This window comes from Onychomys torridus, chromosome 6 (assembly GCF_903995425.1).
Source record: "Onychomys torridus chromosome 6, mOncTor1.1, whole genome shotgun sequence".
In the NCBI taxonomy this organism is placed as follows: domain Eukaryota; kingdom Metazoa; phylum Chordata; class Mammalia; order Rodentia; family Cricetidae; genus Onychomys; species Onychomys torridus.
In genome coordinates, this window is record NC_050448.1 from 80,348,735 (window position 1) to 80,369,049 (window position 20,315).

Sequence of the window (20,315 nt, forward strand, 5' to 3'; positions counted from 1 at the left end):
ATCTTTAAAGATTTATTAATTTCATACTCTACAGTAAATTCATATTAGAGCCTTTATTTTCCAAATATACAATATATGAACAATGTATATATAAAGCGCCTAGAATAAAAGGCTAAAAGAATGTAATGAGCCAGGAATGGTGGCATGCATGCCTGGAATGTGAACAATCTGGAGGATAAGGTAGAAGGACTTCCAGTCCCGGGCCACTGTGGGCTACATAATGAGACCTTGTATCAAAATAAAATGCTGTCCATAATTCCATGATTTAGAAATAACAATTTAGGGCCTCTTGTTATTTCTTTGTATGCTGTACCCTACACTAGTACATATTTTGCAAAATATGGCAGTGAAAACCCTAACAGCACTGGTCATCTGCTTCCTTCCTTTAACAACAGAGACTTTTTATGGTTAGCTGTCTACAAAACACAGTGGCTTATGTGACTAAAAACCTAATTTAATATACTGTGAAAATTAACCATAGGATGTAAGGGAAGGGATGATGGTTCTTCATATAAAGATAGCTCTTTTACAGGTATTTGATTTTTTTTAAATAACTAATTTTTTTTACTGCTTAGGCTTTCAAAAATATTTACATGACCATCTTCTGCATGTTAGCATGCAGGGGATACTAAGCAATAGTCATGAAAGTATTATGGCTGCTAAAACTCTAAAGAGTGATAATTCACTATAAAACACAAACTCAGCCCAGCATACATGAACCTAAATAAAGCCAGCTAAGAACAACAAAGCAATGATTCTTTGTAGCCATTCTCTAAGGCCTACTATTTCTTATATACACATGTAAGCAGATGGCACTGAGTGGTGACACAGCTCAAGCTTGTTCTATTGATGACAGCAGTCCAAGTTTAAAGCACAATGGTCACAATAGGACAACGGCATCCTCTAGAACTGTACTTATCCACTGCTCCAAATGCAGGCTGGAGTTGGCTACTGAATTATAACACTGTCACACTCCTTGTGAAAATTGTAACATTCGACTAAATGTAGTCAGAGGTTACTAAGCACTGACTTAAAACTCAAGGCATGTTTTACTACTTAAGTTGTCCTGACTGTTGGAATTCGGTATTTCTAAGGCACAGGACTTTAAAAAGAGGATATTCTGAGATAAGTATTTAGCGCTGTGGCACAGCATCTGCCTGGTAATAGAAAGTGCAAGAGGGTTTGTTCCTCAGCATTGACCAACAATACTGAGCTTCTAAAGTCCCAGACATCCTATCATGGGAATGCAAAAGAAACACTACACATCTAACTTACAGATAAAAGCAGACCTAATTACTTTAAGATTCATCTTCCCACATTTATGGAATGATTTTCCATAAATTAATGATATTCTTCATTTTTTATTTTTTAAGACAGGGTTTCCCTGTGTAGTTTTTGGTGCCTGTCCTGGATCTCACTTTGTATGTAGACAAGGCTAGCCTTGAACTCACAGAGATCCGCCTGGCTCTGCCTCCTGAGTGCTGGGATTAAAGGCGTGTATCACTGCCAACCAGCCAATTAATGACATTCTTACATTAATTACATTTATGAAAGTTGTATCAATAAAAATTTGGATACATATCTACATAGAAAATAATACTTTTATTTACACATGAAACACTTTTCTTAAGAATGAAAACTTCATACCAGAAAGCTATGTACCATTATTAAATCATAGGAATAAAACAAAAAAATTAGATTCCAACAGCCTAAAAGTAACTAAGTTGTTTTTGTTTTGTTTTGTTTTTTTTAAGAATTACAAACAAAAAAAAAAATCAAAAGGTGATTTTCCTTTTTGAGACAACTGTGTACTGTGTACCTGGCACTAACTACCTCCAACTTACAGAGACATCTGCCTCTGCCTCCTAAGTGCTGGGAATAAAGGCATGCACCACTACACATGACTAAGAAGGTGAGTATATGATTGCAAATACTAGGATCTGAAAAGCAGATTAGAAATAAACTCACAAATTACTTCATTAACATTCATTAAACATTAGTTTGGCAGAAAAACATTCTGACAATATCAATTATATAAAGTTATCTTTTAAAAGCATGTCAAATTATGTTAGTCTCAACAATCAAAAAAAAAAAACCATTTTAAAGTATTTTCCTTCTTCACAAAAGCACACTTTCTCATTCTATCTAGTTTACTGCACTTTCAACTCAAGCCGACAACCGACAAGACAGACTGTACACCTCATGAGCACTGCTACAAACAGTGGTAGACACACCATCTCCTCTCTGAAGGCCCCTTCACTTTTCCAACTTTCCTCTAACAAGTTATTTTAATTTCTAGATGGGTATCCATTCCTGTAAGATTGAAAATTATGGTAAACTTTGTAACACACATCTTAAACAGGTCTTATTAATAAAAACAAACCTGGAGCTGGGTATTGGGGTGAATGCTGGAAGATCAGAGAAGCAGAACAAGCCACAGCTTCCTCACCTCACCAATTCCGCAGCTGATCCTGTTTCCTTAGACTGGAAGCTTCTCAGTCCTCATCCAGAATGAATCTCAGCTGAACTGTGCTGCTCAAAAGCCTAAAAGCTTAACCAGCTAGTTCCTGGTTTTCATGCCTTTTATACCTTTCTGCTTCTTGCCATCACTTCCTGGGATTAAAGGCTCTTGTTACCATGCCTGGCTGTTTCCAGTGTGGCCTTGAACTCACAGAAATCCAGGTGGATCTCTGCCTCTGGAATGCTAGGATTAAAGGCGTGTGTGCCACCATTTTCTGGCCTCTATATCTAGTGGCTGTTCTATTTATTAGGGTGTACAATATTTTGGGGAATAAAATATCACCACAAAACTTAAACTTACTGAAGTAAATCTGAAGGATTAGAAATGCTAGAATGTTTAGAGACCTCATACTATTCTGCCTGGGTACAGACATGATTTTAAGAAAAAAAAAAAATCATTATGCACATATTTAAATAACGCTACTGCCATCATATGTCTTAGAATAATCAATTTATGATTCTGATCAACAAACTATGTGGTGTGATACACTGAGAGAAGAAACAAGCATATGATCCCACCCTACACATAAAACACTGTGTTGTTCAAATCTTAAATGGTCTTATAATAAAAAACCCTGAGCCAGATATTGGGGTAAAAGCTGAAAGATCAGAAAAGCAGAGCAAGCCACAGCCAGCCAACCTCATCTTGCCAACTCTTCAGACAATCATGTTTCCACGACTCCTCAGACTGAAAGCCTCACCCGAAAGGCCTCAGCCAAAAAGAGCCTTTAGTTCCTGTATCCTCATGGCTTATATACCTTTCTCCACCCTGCCATATTAGATTAAAGGCATGTGTGCTTCCCAAGCAAAGGCATGAGATCTCAAGTGCTGGGATTAAGGGTGTGTGTCCACCACTGCTTGGCTCTGTCTTCTCTCCTAGAATGAGTCAATCTCATGTAGACTAGGGTGGCCTTGAACTCACAGAGATCCAGATGTTCTCTGCCGCCCAAGTACTAGGATTTAAGGTGTATGCCACCACTGCCTGACCTCTATGTCTAATCTAGTGGCTGGCTCTGTCCTCTGATTCTCAGGCAAGCTTTATTAGGGCACACAATATATCACCACACCACTGCAACAGTCAGATGTGAGCTGAAAACTAAAGTTGGCTGCACAATAGTTTGACTATTGTTATTCCATTACCTCATTTCAAAATAGCAAGTTTTTAAGTGATTATGATAATAATGTAGGCTTATAAAGAGAGGTACCTGGGAGACAGCTCAGTGGATAACAGTGAGGACCTAAGTTTAGATCCCCAGATCACAAACAAAACCAGATGTAGTAGCATATCTGTAATGTCAACATTCCTATAGCAATATAAGAGGTAGAGACAATAGAAAACTCAGAACCATGAGGACCAGCAAGCCTGGTATATATGTAAATGTGAACACACACACACACACACACACACACACACACACACACACACACATTTTATTTTATGTGTGTATGCATCTGCTGCATGTGCACCACGTGTGCTGATGCCTGCAGAGGCCAAAAGAGGGTTTCAGAACTCCTAGAACTGGAATTACAGAAGCTATAGTCCAAAGTGGAGCAAGGCTATATACTTTCTGATGGCCACCAAAATTGGTAATGTGAAAGAGTTTCCCAGGTGGTACTGGTTTTGAAAGCATCAAGGGGTCATGAAAAGGAGCTAAGGCTTGGCACTGTGAGAGGCCATAGGATGAAGGTGAAGCTTCAGTTGCAGTAGAAGCCTCAGAATGAAGAGATCCCCACAGAGAAAAGTTGAGGCTTGGTACCATATAGCAGGCTTAGAGTCCTGAAGAGATCCCAGGAGAGGCTATTGATGAAGTGCAGCCCAGTTGCAGGGAAGATCCCAGCATTTGGGAGATCCCAGTAATCATGGGGCCACCACCAAAGACAGCAGCAGCCTGGTGTGAACCTGGCCTTAATCCTAAGATGTATGTGCTGCAGAGGATAGAGCCAGAGAAGTGGTCCAGGCCCTTTCAAACCCAGAGGATCATGAATGCATCCCAGATGTCAGGTACTGAATTTTTACACTGTTGAAGTTTGGTTCTGCTTTGATTTGACTGTGACAGTACCATGGTTCTTCCTCTATGAAGTAGGAAGTACGCAACTTTTTGATTTTACAAGAGTCCACAATTAACAAGACTTTAGAATTTTGGAGGCACAGAAATCTGACAGAGACTTAGGAATCTAGAGAAAGTGGATACTTTAAAGAAGCTTTGAATATTTTAGAGATGCTCTAGATATTTTAGAGAGGCTTGGAACTTTAAAATATTGGATATTTTAAAGACAACTTTTAATGTGAATTCTTAAAGACTGGGACCTTCAAAAATTGGAATGTTTTATATTGATAGTGATATTAAGATGAGCTCTTAGAAAACAAGAAAGGAAAGTTTATGGTTTAATAGTGGTATCCATCTGTGTTGGTTCAACAAGGGGTAAACTGCCCTTGCTGAGGGTGGTTTGTTGTTGTCAACTCGACACAAGCTAAAGTTATCTAGGAAGAGGAGCATCAGCTGAGAAAACGCCTCCATCCAGATTGCCTGTAGGTAAGTCTATACTGCATTTTCTTGATTAATGATTCATGTAAGTAGGCTGATGTACCCCTGGGCAGGTGGTCCTTAGTTGTATAAGAAAACAAGACTACGCAAGCCAGGAGGAGAAGCCCTGTGCTCCTCTTTGGCCTCTGTTTCAGTTCCTGCCTCCAGGTTCCTGCCCTGACACCCTTCAGTGATGGAGTGTGAGCTGAGAGTTGTAAGCTAAAATAAACCCTTTCCTTCCCTCCTTGACTTTATCACAATACTATCAAGCTAACTAAAACAACCAGTACCCACTTCAGAGTCTTATCCAATCTAAGTGGAATGTTAGGAGGTCTACCATCAAAGAAATATTAGTTCCCTTCTCTAAGTCCTCAAGGAGATTACAAAATTTATCAGTGGTTTCTAGCCTTTCTATAAAAAAATCTTTTATTCTACATGGATTCCATGTCTTTAAAGAGCTTTTTGTACCAAGCACATTGATATTTTACTAGTGAGACTAAGTAAAGACTAATCAGAATTCTCAATTTTCAGACTTCAGTTTAATGTAACTCAATACTAAGTTCTCCGCCACATAAACAACATTGTTTTCCCAGACTGAGGAATCAAACCCACTATACTCTTACACGCTAGGCAAGCAAGTACTCTGCCACTTAACTATGAGTTAATGAGTGGGAGAAACCAGGCCCAAAGACTCATGTCTACATATTACTGGCTAAAGGAAAGATATGCGGAGTTGGAGAGATGGTTCAGGGGTTAAAAGCACTGAATGCTGTTCCAGAGGACCCAGGTTCAATTCCCAGCACCCATATGACAGTTCACACCTATCTGTAACTCCAGTTTCAGAGGACCTGACACTCATGGCAAAAACACCATGGCACATAAAAATAAAATATTTTAAAAAATAAAGGAAAGATATGCAATAGCTTGCCTACATACATACATATATCTCTTAACACACACACACACACACACACACATCTGAGGAGGGGCCACTTTTATTTTTGGAAATACAATGTCTCCTACTCACTATGTAAACTCGAATAATCTTGAACTCAAGAGGTCCTCCTGAATATGCCTCCCAAATACTAAGACTAAAGGTGTGCACACCATACCAAAACCATACAATTTTATGAGGCGTTTGCAGTAAAAGTAATTTATTCTGATCTCTGTAGACCCATGGGGAAAACAGTGATGATGTATTCAAAAAAGTGATGTATTCTACAGGACTGGGGAAATGGCTCAGTTGAGCAGGTAAGAGGACCTAAGTTAAATCTCAAAAATCCACATAAATCTAGACTGGGCAAGGTGTCTCTATAATCCCAGCACACCTATGGAAGGAGACAGGAGAATACTAAAAAAAAAAAAAAAAAAAAAAAACAAAAACCAAAAACAGGCCGACTAGCTTGACATACACAACGGCAAACAAGATAACTCTATCTCAAAACAAGGTGGAACGTGAGGACCAACACCAAAGGTCTCCACCTCCACATATGAACCATGGCTTTGTGTGCCAGTGCTCACACATATGTAAACATACACACACACACACACACACACACACACACACACACACACACACTCACACACGGGAAGTGATTAAAAGAAAAGAAACTACTATTTAACCTACAAATTTGTTTTCAGCTAGTATTTTTAGTAACATTGCCTTCAAATCCAAGTGCTATATATATTTATCCATACAGGAAGGTGGTAAGTAGTGTCTTCCCTATGCATTTACCACAAAATCCAAACCATTTCCCACAGTCCTGTGTGATTTGTTCCCTATTCACTTGCTTTGGAATTTTGGCATATTAAGGTTAGAGTCTTATTTGCATACTCCATGGCACTGCATGTAAAAATTTTTCAAATAAGCTAAACACTGACAGTGACACCAACTACTGAGACTGGGTGTGGGGTAGCAGATTCACATGAGTCCAGGAATTTGAGACCAGCTTAGGCAACATAGTGAGACCCTACCCCTTAAAACTAAAACAAAACAAAGTTTTAATTGAGTAATTTTAATAGTATACAGTGAATTGGTAGCTACTTGATTTAGTAATTTTTTTTCCTGTCAAATACAAGCAGGTTCCTAAGAATGGAAGACACAGGAATCAGGCCATAGAGGGGACAGTGCCAGGATGGCCCAAGCTAGAAAGATCTTGCTCTCTTAACTATAGTTGGAGGGTGGAAAGGAAAGTGATCAGTCAGTCCTACGAGAATTATCATAGTTCTGACTTCTGCTGAAACAGGCAAAATAACCCCAACCCTATTCAAAATAGACTCAACTAGAATCTTGAATTTTGTGACAATACATCGGTATTCTAAATACCTGAGGTCTTAAAAAATAAATGAAAGACCATCTAGGTTAGTAGATCTGAAATTCTGCAGATTCACATATGAGAAGTATTTGGATAAAGCAACAAACACAATCTCTACCACTACTACTATACTTGCTCTTAAATTTAAAGTATTTTTAAAGATACTTGTAAAGGAAGAGAATTGAACAAAAATTAACAATGGACTACATCATCAAGTTCGGATCAACCTATATACTTACTTTCAGCCAAGTGAAAAATACTAGAGTCAGGCACTAGAATGACTAAAACTGACATGTGAAGGCTCATTTAAAAAAAAAAAAAAGGAAAGGAAAGGAAAGGAAATTAAAGGAAGAAGAAAGATGAGAATACTTGAAGTAATACTTTTTCTAAAGGCCATTCACTCAACTTCCCTTTGCTACAAATTCTTTGTCTTTATCTGACTGCCTTCAAATTCTAAGTTGTTAAGATCACCACTGCTCGTTTAATTGATGCTGTCAAGTCTGGTATCATTTACAAGGAATTAAAAAAAAATGGGGGGAGAGGGGTGATTGAGAGATGGCTCAGCAGTTAAGAAAACAGGTTGCTCTTCTGGGGGATGTGAGTTCAATTTCCAGCACCCACATGGCAGCTTACAGCTATCTATAACTCCAGTTCCAAAAGATATAGTGCCCTCTTCTGACTTCAGTGGGCACCAGGCATACATGTGCTGTACAGACATACATACAGACAAAACACCCATACATATAAAATAAAATGGTAATAAAAATATTTTTTAACCTTGTGGGAAAGAATTTCACCTTACACTAAACAGTTTTACAATATCTCCAGAATACAAAGTATAAACCTGAGAATTCCCTATTAACTAATTAAACTAAAAATTTACAACCCTAAACAAATAAAAACTCTGTAGCAAACTGTACATGTTTTAGAAAAACAAAAATGTTACTATTTGCCTGTGGCAATCTTTTAACCTTTTTAAAGAAGGTAGTAACAACCAAGACTAAACTGTTTCCTCCTAAAGGTACCTGACTGGGTCTAGCCTAGATCCTAAGTTCAATACTAGTTCTTTCGAATCAATCCCTTCTTCAAACCTGACATACGGAAGTTCACAAAAGTGACTCTAGCAACTCCCCCAATTTCCCCTCTTGTTTTCCACTAAACACTTAGAGCTTGCCTTACCTGTTATTAAATTAAACCAACTTCCCTGCTCCCCATCTTTTTCCTGTCTCAGTTCACTCTGGACTAAAAACTGGAGTCTCACTATGAAGCCCTGGCTGGCCTCAAACTAGCTACATAGATTGAACTAGTCTTGATCTCATAGCGATTTGCCTGCTCTGCCTCCCATGTGTATGTGTGTTTTGTCCACATATATGTAAGTGTACCACATGCATGCAGTACCCACAGAGGCCAGAATACAGTGCTGGGTCTCTTGGAACTAGAGTTACAGGTAATGTGAGTTGTCATGTGGGTGCTGGGGACCAAACCTGGATCTTCTACAAAAGTAGCCAGTGCTCTTACAAACTAAACATCTCTCCAGGCCCCATATATTTTCCTCTCAATAAATGCTTTTGTCAAGTAATAGTCTTCATATTAAAAGTTCTTATATCCAGAATCAGGTCTTCCCTTTTCAACCCAGCACTTAATGATTGGGGAAAAACAAAAACAAACTAACAAACAAAACCTAGCCACAAACAAGCCATATTTCTTCCACATTTACCAACTATCATACTAAAGTCTATATCTCTGTCAGGTTAATATCCTGTCCTTCATCTTCTGAACTTTCTAACTTGTCACATGGCATTTCTAACACTCTCTCTTCTCAAGTCATTGTGCACTTCAGTTCATTTGCACCTATATTAGTTCATGTAAACAGGATCACAAAAGTGAGATACCTCATCTTCTGAAACTGGCAAAGAAAAAAAAAAAGGACAGAATAGCTGGGTTTTTTTTTTTTTTATTAAATGTCTATCATAAGCCAAGTAGTCTTACACATTATTTCTAACCTTTTCAACAAACCTATGATGTAGGTAGTACTATTATTATCCTTTAAAAATAAGAAACCAATGTTTAGAAATACCAAGTCATCAAGTTAGTAAGTTGCCTCAAACCATGCACTTAGTAAGTAGTGAAGCAAAGTTGTGGACAGGCTTACCTAACTCCAGAGCCACCTGTAATCACTGTTTAAGTCAGAACAATGTGAGTACCTCCCCAAAACATACACCTTTTGAAACAAAATAAACTTTCTCATATTGGTCATTTTAGAGGATAAAAATCTGAAAAAAAACTAATAAATTAGTAAAACCCACAATGTTCAAATTGCAACTTCAATGTCTCCTTTGTCATGAATCACTTTCACCTAAAATATTTTTAAAGAAACCCATTGCAACTAACTTTTTCAAAAGAACTACAAATTTCTATGCATACACAATGATGGTGTCCCACATTCTTAATAATATGAAGTCTGTAAGATAACCACGAAGACTCTAACAGGGATCTAGACCACTGGTAAGAACTGTAAAAACTAACTGTTCAATGCCACTGAAGGTGTAGCAAGACACTCATACAGGGCAACTATCCTCTGAGCCTGAGACCTCATTTCCGAGAATCTAACCTAAAGCAAAGGGAGAAAGAAACAGACAAAACCAAATGCAATTAAAGATAAATGTACAAAAATGTCTCCCTATTATTTAAAATAATAGGATGATAAAGATCAACCTTACAGCTCTAAGCCAAGGGACCAACATCCCATATAAACTGGAAAAGTAATACTTAAATAGTATAAGGCACAATTTTAAGTTTTATAAAAGTCTGTATATGAAAAGAAAGAACTGAAAAAATACACACTGAAACATTACTGGTAGTCTTCTCTGTGTAACAGGATCATCAATAATGTTAGATTTCTTCTTTATGTTTATGCTCTTTTTCAATATTTTACACACACACACACACACACACACACACACACACACACACACACACACACGGGGAGGGAATGTCATATCCACTGAAAACAATCCTGAAGGTAAAAAGGGCAGATTAGCTGGATTAGGAACTACATTTCTCAGGACAAAGAAACATTAGCCTTGTTTTGTTGCCAGGTTCTATTATGCTCATGTTTACTTTTAGATTGTGTAAAGGATGTTATCCAAACTCAGTAGTATTTGTGAAGCTGCACAAGGCCTACCATTTAATGGACAGCCAAAATCCCAAAAGAAAGCACCACAGTTAAGCAGATTTTCTATGCATAACTATTGAAAGTACATGTCAAATTAATTCTAATTCACAACCTGCAAAACAGAAAAACCAGAGTAACTATTCTCATTTTGCAAATTAAATGTAATATTGTTTCTTATAAGCATGTCAGTTAGGTCTAAGAAGGGAGAAACTTGAAAGTAAAACTGCCAAGCTCCCAGTGTTCACTAAGAACGTAAACTGATGCACTTTGTCTATCCACACATCTATCCTAAGTAGACATTTTTGTGGCACAGGATGAATTTAATCAATGTAGGGAAAAAATAATAAAAATCTGTCCTACAAAAAAAGAAAACCCCAAGCCTTGACATTAAACATAGAATTAATACTGCTAGCTTAAAAGGAAACAACTCCAGTACAATGTGGTGTGTTTGTGTGTGTGTGTGTGTGTGTGTGTGTGTGTGTGTGTGTGTGTGTTGAGGACTGAGCTACATCAGTCTGTATTTTTATATTACTATATTTTTGACAATTAAGGAATAGTATTTATGAAGCTGCACAGGCCTACCATTTAATAGGCAGACAAGTACTAAAAAGCTATTGGAAAACAAATACACAGAAATAGCTAACTAGTAAGAAGAATTTTACCTAAAAAATATAATTATATTTTTAATCCACTATGAAAATACATAGATTACTAGACTATAAACTCCTAGTTTAAAAAAAGGCTACACATTTACATGTATCCAACAAAGAGTTTAATTTTGATTCTTTCAAACATCTCGGCTAATGAGATGGAGAAGCAGATAAAGATGCTTGAGGAGTTTGATCCCTGAGAACCACATGATGGAAGGAGAGAACCAACTCCTACAATTGTCCTCTGGCCTCCACACATGCATCATGGCATGTGTATAACATACACAGAGAACATAAATATAGCTAATAAAAACATTTTAGAGGCTGGAGAGATGGCTCAGAGGTTAAGAACACTGACTGTACTTCCAGAGAACCAGGGTTCAGCTCCTAGTACCTATGTCTGGCTAATAACCATCCATAACTCCACTTCCAGGGAACTCTGACACCCTCTTCTAGCTTACTCCACCTGACACTCTACAGACATACATGCAGGCAAAATACTCATACACATAAAATAATATAAATTTTTAAAACATTGGTTCAGTGGCTGAAGGGGTCTGTCTGTGAAACTAGAAGGATAGTTTCAAACACGTCCAGCAGATTTGGCCTCGATTATAAACTACATGAAATTGTAAAATTAGTAAAAATATCAACTACTACAAGATCTAATGTAGAACCTGCTATCTTAATGTTGCACAATATCACCAACCTGTCTTGAACAGAATGAATTTTATTTATAAATGAATTTTAAAATATTCTGAAAATATAGTGAATGAATGTGCTCTTTAGACTGACTACACATCTGGCAGCACATGGTTTTTGTCCAACAGTAGCACCTAGTTCTCCGTACCTCTATAGTTTTGCCTTTGAAAGCTAAAGCACAATCTTATCCTGAGCAAAATCATTTTTCGCACATGCACAGTAAGTTGGTATAAAACAGTAATGCAAAAAACCATGAGTAAGGGACTGGAGAATGGCTCAGTGGTTAACAACACTGCTCTTCCAGAGAACTCAGGTTCAATTCCTAACACCTACATCATGGCTCACAACCAGCTACAACTCCAATCCTGGGGAACAGATATCCTCTTCTGGCCTCCTTGGGAACCAGGCACACACGTGGTTCACAAACATACACTGAGGCAACATACACACATACATAAAAAGATTTTAAAGACTTTGATAAGTAGCATGTTTGATACATACTTGTGAGTTCAAAGTGAGGCCCTTTCAAGTGCTAATTAATTCAAAAGCATCTTTTACTCGTTATTTGTACTTTAATATTCTCAGGAAATAATTCTAAATTTTATTATGCCCTGAAACCAAACATATGATTTATAAATGCTTTAAGTTTCACTAACTTTGCCACCCCACACTTTGAATCACTCCCTATCAAGAAATTCAGATTTATCTATACTAAATTTATATGCCCTAAATAAGTTAAGGACTCTTTTAAAAAAGTCATTCATTTGTAAAATAATTAAAGTTTATTTCATAAAACAAGCTAATCTCCCAGATGTACATCATGGACTTGTGAAAATAATACTAAAAGGACTATTTTTATTCCTTTTACAAAAGTACCCCATTTCTTGTTTCAGTTTTACCTTAAATAATCACACAACTTCCCTTTTTATATTGGTGCATGTGTGACAGCACGTTGTATCCCTCACTCTGAAAGGCCTATTTTCAAGCAGAAATGAGAGCATGGCACAGTTCTTTGCTGAACTGCTTTGCTGATCAGAACATCAGAATAACTCAATAATCATCAGGATCATTTAACTTTAACACAAATTAACCAGTCATCTCAAAACTATATGCTCGGGGAGGGAGGCCATGATCACTCACTGCAAAACCCATACTACAAAAAAACTCAAAATGTAAATTATCTTAAGTGTATGAAATATTAAAAAGCACATAAAAATTATTACTTGTGATAACCAAATTTTATATACACAGACACACAAAGGATGCTTCAGCTTCCTCTCATTAACATATGAAAGCTTACATATTTCTATTTAATGCTAGCATTTTCTACAAGATAAAAAACTACATTAAGTAATGCAATAATTCTATGACATTGAAATGAGCATAAAATACCTGAAATATGCTATAACTTTTCCTAAATGATTAGCTTAATTTGAAAAGGAACCTTGGGAGGAAGTAAGTTTATGTTCACAATTTTAAATGTACCACAATAATAAAATACAAATGCTTTGTACAAGTTATTGCTATTGACCATCTGAAAGAAGAGCTGTTCAGAGGCAGGAGCCTTGAAAGCTGAGCTTTGGTGCACACTCCCAGCTCTCCAGCACCTGCCACACTAGGTGCTTTCTGGGAACTCAGCTGTTCTCCCTTTACAGATGCCACAGCTTTGGCTCAAACAAGTCTAACCATCTAGATTCCACAGCCAGAAATGCTAAACAAAGTCTTGCGGTACAATTTTCTATGAAAACAGAATGGTATCATCCTCCTCTTAAAACTAAATTAAATGTCAAAGATTCAAAGCTGACTCTACATAATAAAACAACAGTCTATTTTCTGAATAACAATGCACTACAACAATTTAAAAATTCAACTGTTCTTAACAAAGGATTACTAGCATAATTTATTATCAAACATATAAGATTCTAAAATATCATACAAAACATAAACAAATTACAGAGGACAAGAAAAACTCCTTATAAGAAAAAGTAACTGCCAGAATGAACAACTAGTTTCTTATTTTATATGAGACTATCAACCTTCCACAGTAACAGAAAATAGCAAGAATCAGCGTAATTTCTCTATTGGATTATAAAACACAGCTGAATGTAAAAGTTCCCTGAGATCAAAGGCCCTCAAATTTACCTATATTCCCAACAATTAGCACTCTGTCTAAAAGATCTCATTTGGTGACCAAAACAATTGTTTGTGTTAAACACCCAATGAAAATGAAATTGTCATGAAACTTATGCTCAACAACCATGGCTGTTGAAACCAACTCTTTGAAGGCAATGTAGACATATACTCGGTAAGTCTATTCATATATTGTGGTTCTTTCAGAAATAAATCACTAGGAAATATTCCAAAAGGGAAAAAAAAAAAGTTGTCTAAGCTACTATGAAATTTCATTGTTATCTTAATGGGGAGGGGAAGGTACCTACATGCCCAACAGAAAGAAGATAAACTATTTTAAAATGGTCAAAAAGTTAAAAATGAAGACATAAGGGCAGGATGTAACTAGGTGATTGAGCACTTACCTAGCAAGTGTAAGGACCTAGGTTCAATCCCCAGCACATTATTCTTGTCTTCCCCAACCCAAGTTGACTTCCACGGAATAGTGAGAATGATATGTATAACTTAGGTCAGATCAGTTATCTCTTCTATCCCATGGGTTCCCCATCTCAAAGTGAAATCCAAAGGTCTGACTATGGGATCCAAGGTTTTAGAAGGGCCCTCATGGCTTCTCTAATCTCAAGCCCTTTCTCTCCCTGTTTACCATTCTTAGACCACACTGGCCGCCTAGCTGTTCTCAAAAAGGCCTTGTACACTCTAGGGTCTTTGCACTAGAAGAACTCTCTCTTCCTGTGATCTCTTTGAACACGGGGGAGCACACACCCCTCACTTCCTTCAGGTCTCTGCTCCAGTCTTAGGTCTTCCCTGGCAGTTCTTCTCTAGCCCCTCACCAGTCCTCACTCTTCCACACAGCTCTGTCACCTGACACTCAACATTTACTTGGTTATGGTCTATCCCTCATTGAAGGGATGACAGTAAGAACTTTGTTTTAGCCACAGAGTATACATGCTTACTGAATCAATATTGCGTGTTTTCATAATTAACTACATGAAAATCATGCATATGAACAAGCTTGAAAGAGAGAAAAAGAAATTATTTAATTTTCAAATTCTCATCATATTACTAAAAAGTAGATTGTCCAAGAAAAAGCCTGGCTAGTCATAATTATGATTTTAAGGGCCCAAAAGATACTAGGGAGTATTGGTTTTAAAATGACTGGTTAGGGCAGGGCATACCGCTCCATGGTAAAGTACTTGCTTGAGACTCTGAGTTAGGTCCACAGCACTACAAACAAAACAACTGCTTATAGATCCATCACCTACTATGCATGAATCTGGCTCTGATCCCCAGCACCACATAAACCAAGCATGGAAGCACACACCTACTAAGGTCTTCCTCGGCTACATAACTGAACTATACATACAATCTGTTGGGTTGGGGAGGGCAGGTAATAGTTACTGGGAACTGTCCCCCCAAAAATTGTTAAGAGCAATCACTCTTTAACCTTGTTCCCAAATCCTCAGAATTTAAGGTGAAGACACAATCACACCCAAAGGCCAAAAAATAAAAGGTGCACTTTTAAAAAGTTCTAATAAGAAACTGAATAATATCTGGGATTTCGGTTCACTTTTAAATAAGTGTCTATGGGTGACTTTAGAGGAGCCCAGAAACTGAATGCAAAATTTTGTGCATAAACGTCTATTTTGTTTTTCCTGGGCAAAAGAAAGAGTCCATATATTTCACCATATTCTCAAAAATATCAGTGGCCTTCAAAAGGTTAAGAATGGTTATATGATGGAAGTGAAATTTTAAAAAGTACCTCTCAAAAAGATAGATATGTAAATCAAGACACTGAACCGTTCAATTCATTCAACAAATGTTGGGACACATGTAATCCTTGATAATGAACACAATCACAACAGAATTTCAAGTGGCAAGGAAGCTAAACAAGAGTCACAGAAAACACCAAACTAAGAAAGAACAGTCAACAACATATATTTAGTTTTGAAACAAAGTGTTACAGGAAAGCATAAAGACAAAAAGGAGTCGGTGGCCTAATCTAGCACTTACTATATCAAAGTGTTGCAGAAATCAACGACATCAAAAGAAAAGAAAAACTACTCATAGCCATACCCACCCCCACACATTCTGACAGGAAACTCAAAGAAAGTTTCCAAATCCTGTTTCCAGCATCATCTCTTGTAACTGCCTGCTTCTGAAGGCAAACTACCCTGCCTGGTTAATTTTGAGGATCGACACTTCTGACTCTAATAAAAACAGAACGGATCTTCTGCCACCCAAGCAGCAGAAAACAGTGGCTGGTACCTGTAACGCTTGGCCCATTAACCCCCTGCCCTTTCATTCCATTTCTTACAGAGTACTTCCTTCAAAGCAGCGACAAAATGATTTTCCCTTCCCAACGGCTATACACTGTTGCTCAACGCTAGCTCTTTTTCCAAGGGATCAAAAGTCCCCTAAACTCTGGTTCTCCATCCCGTGAGGAAATCTCGGGATTTTATTTATTTATTTTTTAGGCACAACCGTCCTGCCTTGTTGTTCTTACAACAGCAAATTACACAATTCAGCAGAAGACACTGTCCTTAACTTTCTGAGTGAGGAGACAAGCCACCACCCCACCACCCCGACACCCCTCACACACCCTCGATAGAAAGACGACAAGAATCACACCGTGGCCTCTATCCTGACAAAATTCAAGGGAAGCCGCAGAAACCAGAGAGGAGAGTAACTCTGCAAAGGCGAACACATGGCAAGCCGCAGAAGACAGAGGGCAGGGAGGGCGGGAACCCGGCTGGCGGCGGAGTGGGACACGGAGGTGTCAGCGCTCGGCGGCCGGGGCAAAGGCCGCACGGAAGGCACCGCACTTCCCCGACCCCGGGGACGACAGCTCGGAGCGGGCGCGGACACGCGTCCCCTCGGGCGGCCCGCCCCTCGCGGCCGGCGGCTCCCTCAGGCCCGGCCTGACCGCCTCGGTCCGCGGGCGTGGCTGGCTCCGGCCTCCAGCCGCGGCCCCTCCCGGCCGCCAGGCCCCCCGGCCGCCGCCCCGGACTCGCCGGCGGCTAGGAGGAGGCCACCGAGGTACGGCCAGCCTGCGCCCCCGATTCGCGCACCGCACTCACCCCGCGGCCCGGCGCCTCCTCCACCTCCTCCTCCTCCCTCCTCCTCTCGGCCGCGGCTCGGGTTCGGGCTCTGCGCGGCGGCGGCGGCAGCAGCAGCGGCCTCGGGAGCGGCGGCGGCGGCGCCTCCGGAACGCGCACGCACGCAGCACGCAGGCCCCGCCCCCAAGTCCTGGGCCCGCCTATCCGGCGGCGTTTCCCGAATCTATTTAAAGGAGCCGCGCTTCAAAGGGTGGGGACTGCAGAGGAACAGTGTGCAGAAGAGAATTGGGGCCTCGTCCTAGCGGAGGTGGTTAAGGCCAAAATTTAAGCGAGAAAGGACGAAAACATTCAGAAAGGAGAGAATTTTGAGGGGATGCAATCACTTCCAGTTGCTAGTTGAGCACCAAATAGGTGTTTGATGCTGTTCTAGGCATATACATGAAAAATCACTTTCTAGCGCTCTCATTCCCCTGAGCTAGGAGAAGGAACGCGAACAATGAACAAGGAGCAAAAATCACAGGTCACCAGGGAGAGCTTTGCACACCTTTGCTCATGATGTGAAGAAGCAAGTCTAGCAAAACCCAGGGGCTGGATGAGAGGAACAGTCCTTCCAGGCTGAGAGAAAATCAGCCATAAACCCAGAGGTGGAGATGTGTCTGTCATATCACATGAAGGACAAAAGGCAAGTGAAGAGTGGATGAACAGAGTCTATGGCAAAAGAGCAAAATAGTGAGAGTCCTGGACATGTACCAGTGGCCAGACCCTGCGGAGCCTGTGGACTATTGTAATGGCAACAGGAAGCCCTGAGGAGAGGGTGGGCCCAGAAATGACTGTATCTAGTTCATGTTTTTAGAGGTTAGCATTATTCAGGGTGTGGTGGCTCACTCCTGTAATCCCAGTGTTTTGAAGACTGGAGCAGGAGGATTGCCACAAGTTTGAGGTTAGCCTGGACTACACAGTGAGTTTCGGGCCCTTTGGGGACTAGAGTAAGTCTTGCTGTGCGTGTGTGTGTGTGTGTGTGTGTGTGTGTGTGTGTGTGTGTGTGTGTGTAATACACAAAAGAAACATAAATGTCCACGGGGCGGGGGGGGGGGTGGGGGTTAGTAAGTGACTGTTCATGTCAGTTTGGACAAGAGTGGCAGCCAAGGGCAAGGTGTTACTTCATTTTAGATTTTGTTTATTTCAGTTTTATTAAATACATTTTAATTAGGGCCTGAGAAGGCAGTGGAAGGAACAAAAAGATTATAGATGACTCTTCGATTCAGGGCCTGTGGGCTGCTGTCATTCACTGGAAGAGAAGATGGGGTAAGAGCAAGTCAAAGGGAGAAACCAAGAGTTCTAGTTTAGGGGTCTGGAGAAAGCTCAGGGGTGCTGAGCTCTTGTTCCTCTTGCAGAAGACCTGAGCTGGGTTCCCAGCACCCACATGGCCTCTAACAGCAGGCTGTAACTCTAGTTCCAGGGGATCTGATGCCCTCCCTCTTCTGGCCTCTGTGGGCACTTCATGCTTGTGGTGCACATACATACGACCCATATACCCATATACATAAGACAAAAATAAATCTTTAAAAAAACCAAGCTTCTATTTTGCCTGTTTTCACCCAAGTGGAGGCATTGAATGGATAGTGGGAGTATGAATCTGGATAACAAATTTGAGATCCATCAGGACATAGAGCCTCAGGTCTGCATAAGCTCACTTAGGGAGGGGCCTAGCTGGAAGAGAGGACCAAGAGACACTACGGAAGTGGAGCTGCCAGTCGGGTTAGAGGGAACACCAGGGAAGGAAGAACATTGGTAGGGGGTTGTTTTAGGAAAGAGGGCAGAGGGCGTGGTCAGTCCCATCACCTACTGCTGAATAGCTAAGAAGGCAATTGAATCTCAGTCTCCATCCTCAGCCCCGCCTCCACAATCCTCACCCCCACGCCCCTGATTTACACTTGCTCCACAAGCTCTGCCACTGATCCACATGCCTAGCCAAGAGTTGAGAATTTAACCCTTGGCTGAGTTTTTGGCCTGAGGAAGGTTGCTGAGGGCTTGATGAAAACCCTCTCAGGGTTAGTTATCACATGGGCAAACGTCTGACTAGGGTGTGTTGTGAGAAGGAGAGGTGAGGAAGACAGAGCTCTTGAAGAGCTCCTGAGCCTAGGCGCTGAGAAATGGGCAGTAGCGGGAAGAGTGTGGGGATTCAGGAGGCTGTTTTAAGGTGGGGATGCTTCCTCGAGGTGTTGGGATGATCTTTAGAAAAGTGAAGTTACGGGACGGAGACAAGAGGAGACAGCTAGAGGAAGATAGGAACTAAGAAGCAGCGGGCCCTGGCACAGTGCTGAAGGAGCTGGCTGTGAATAGGAGCAAGGACAGCAGTCACAGACTACATTGTGGCAAAGGCACAGAACACAGGCGCGGCTGCCGGCTAGTGAGGATGACTAATGGTGGTGGGCACAGGTCGCTGCCAAACAGAGGGGACCAGTGAGGGCTGAAGTCTAGTCCTTGTTTTGCCCACCAGGCTGAGTACCCAATAGGACCGTTCCAGTTTTGGGGAAAGGGCACTTTTCTAGTTGTTCTCCCTTAAGAGTGATGCCTTGTGTCAATCCTCCATGCAACACACACACACACACACACACACACACACACACACACCTACCCACTCCTTGTGGGTAATTTTTCCCAGTTTGCACTAAGTGCTGTCTGTGTGTGTTGGCTGCTGACGGATGGATGGATGGATGGATGGATGGATGGATGGATGGATGGATGAGGTAAGATCTGGTCTGTGAGCTCTCTCTCTCTCTCTCTCTCTATCTATCTATCTATGTATCTATCTAAATGGGGATCACTCAGCAAGGCGACCTCCATTGCTGATGAAAGTCGATGAGAGAGAGATGAGAGGTAGGTACGGGAGTGGTTGATGGACTCTGGAACTAAACTCGTGAAAGAAAAGAGGCAAACAGTAAACAGCAGTGACCCCTGTGGAAAGGAATATTTCTCAGAGGAAACACACAAATGAGGGTGTGGGGACTTTCCTAGGATCAAGCAGATGTAAGTGAGGCAATCACGAGAGAGGAAGTGTGAAGTGTCTGTGAAGAGGGTTCCCACTGGCACAGAAAAGCTTCAGAAACAGCACAGTCTTCCAGCTCCTGCCCTTGTCATCTTGTGTGTAAGACAATGATCTGGTAGGCCTGAGGAAAGGCTCTCACACTCATAACCATCAGAAGCCCCACAACCCTGGGAGAAAGTGAGCACAGGAAGGA

At 40.4% G+C, this 20,315-nt stretch overlaps 1 protein-coding gene across 2 annotated transcripts in view; it reads right to left on the reverse strand.

The window, feature by feature from the left end:
- Rap1a (RAP1A, member of RAS oncogene family) overlaps positions 1-20,315 on the reverse strand; it is a 140,262-nt gene that overhangs the window by 61,247 nt on the left and 58,700 nt on the right. The window contains exon 1 of one of the 2 annotated variants that reach the window (XM_036190452.1): positions 16,617-17,040. The exons of the other annotated variant lie outside the window; for it this stretch is intronic. The gene's annotated coding sequence lies outside the window, so the exon portion shown is untranslated. Of the gene's footprint in view, positions 1-16,616; positions 17,041-20,315 lie in introns of those variants that run through there. 2 annotated transcript variants of the gene reach the window in all.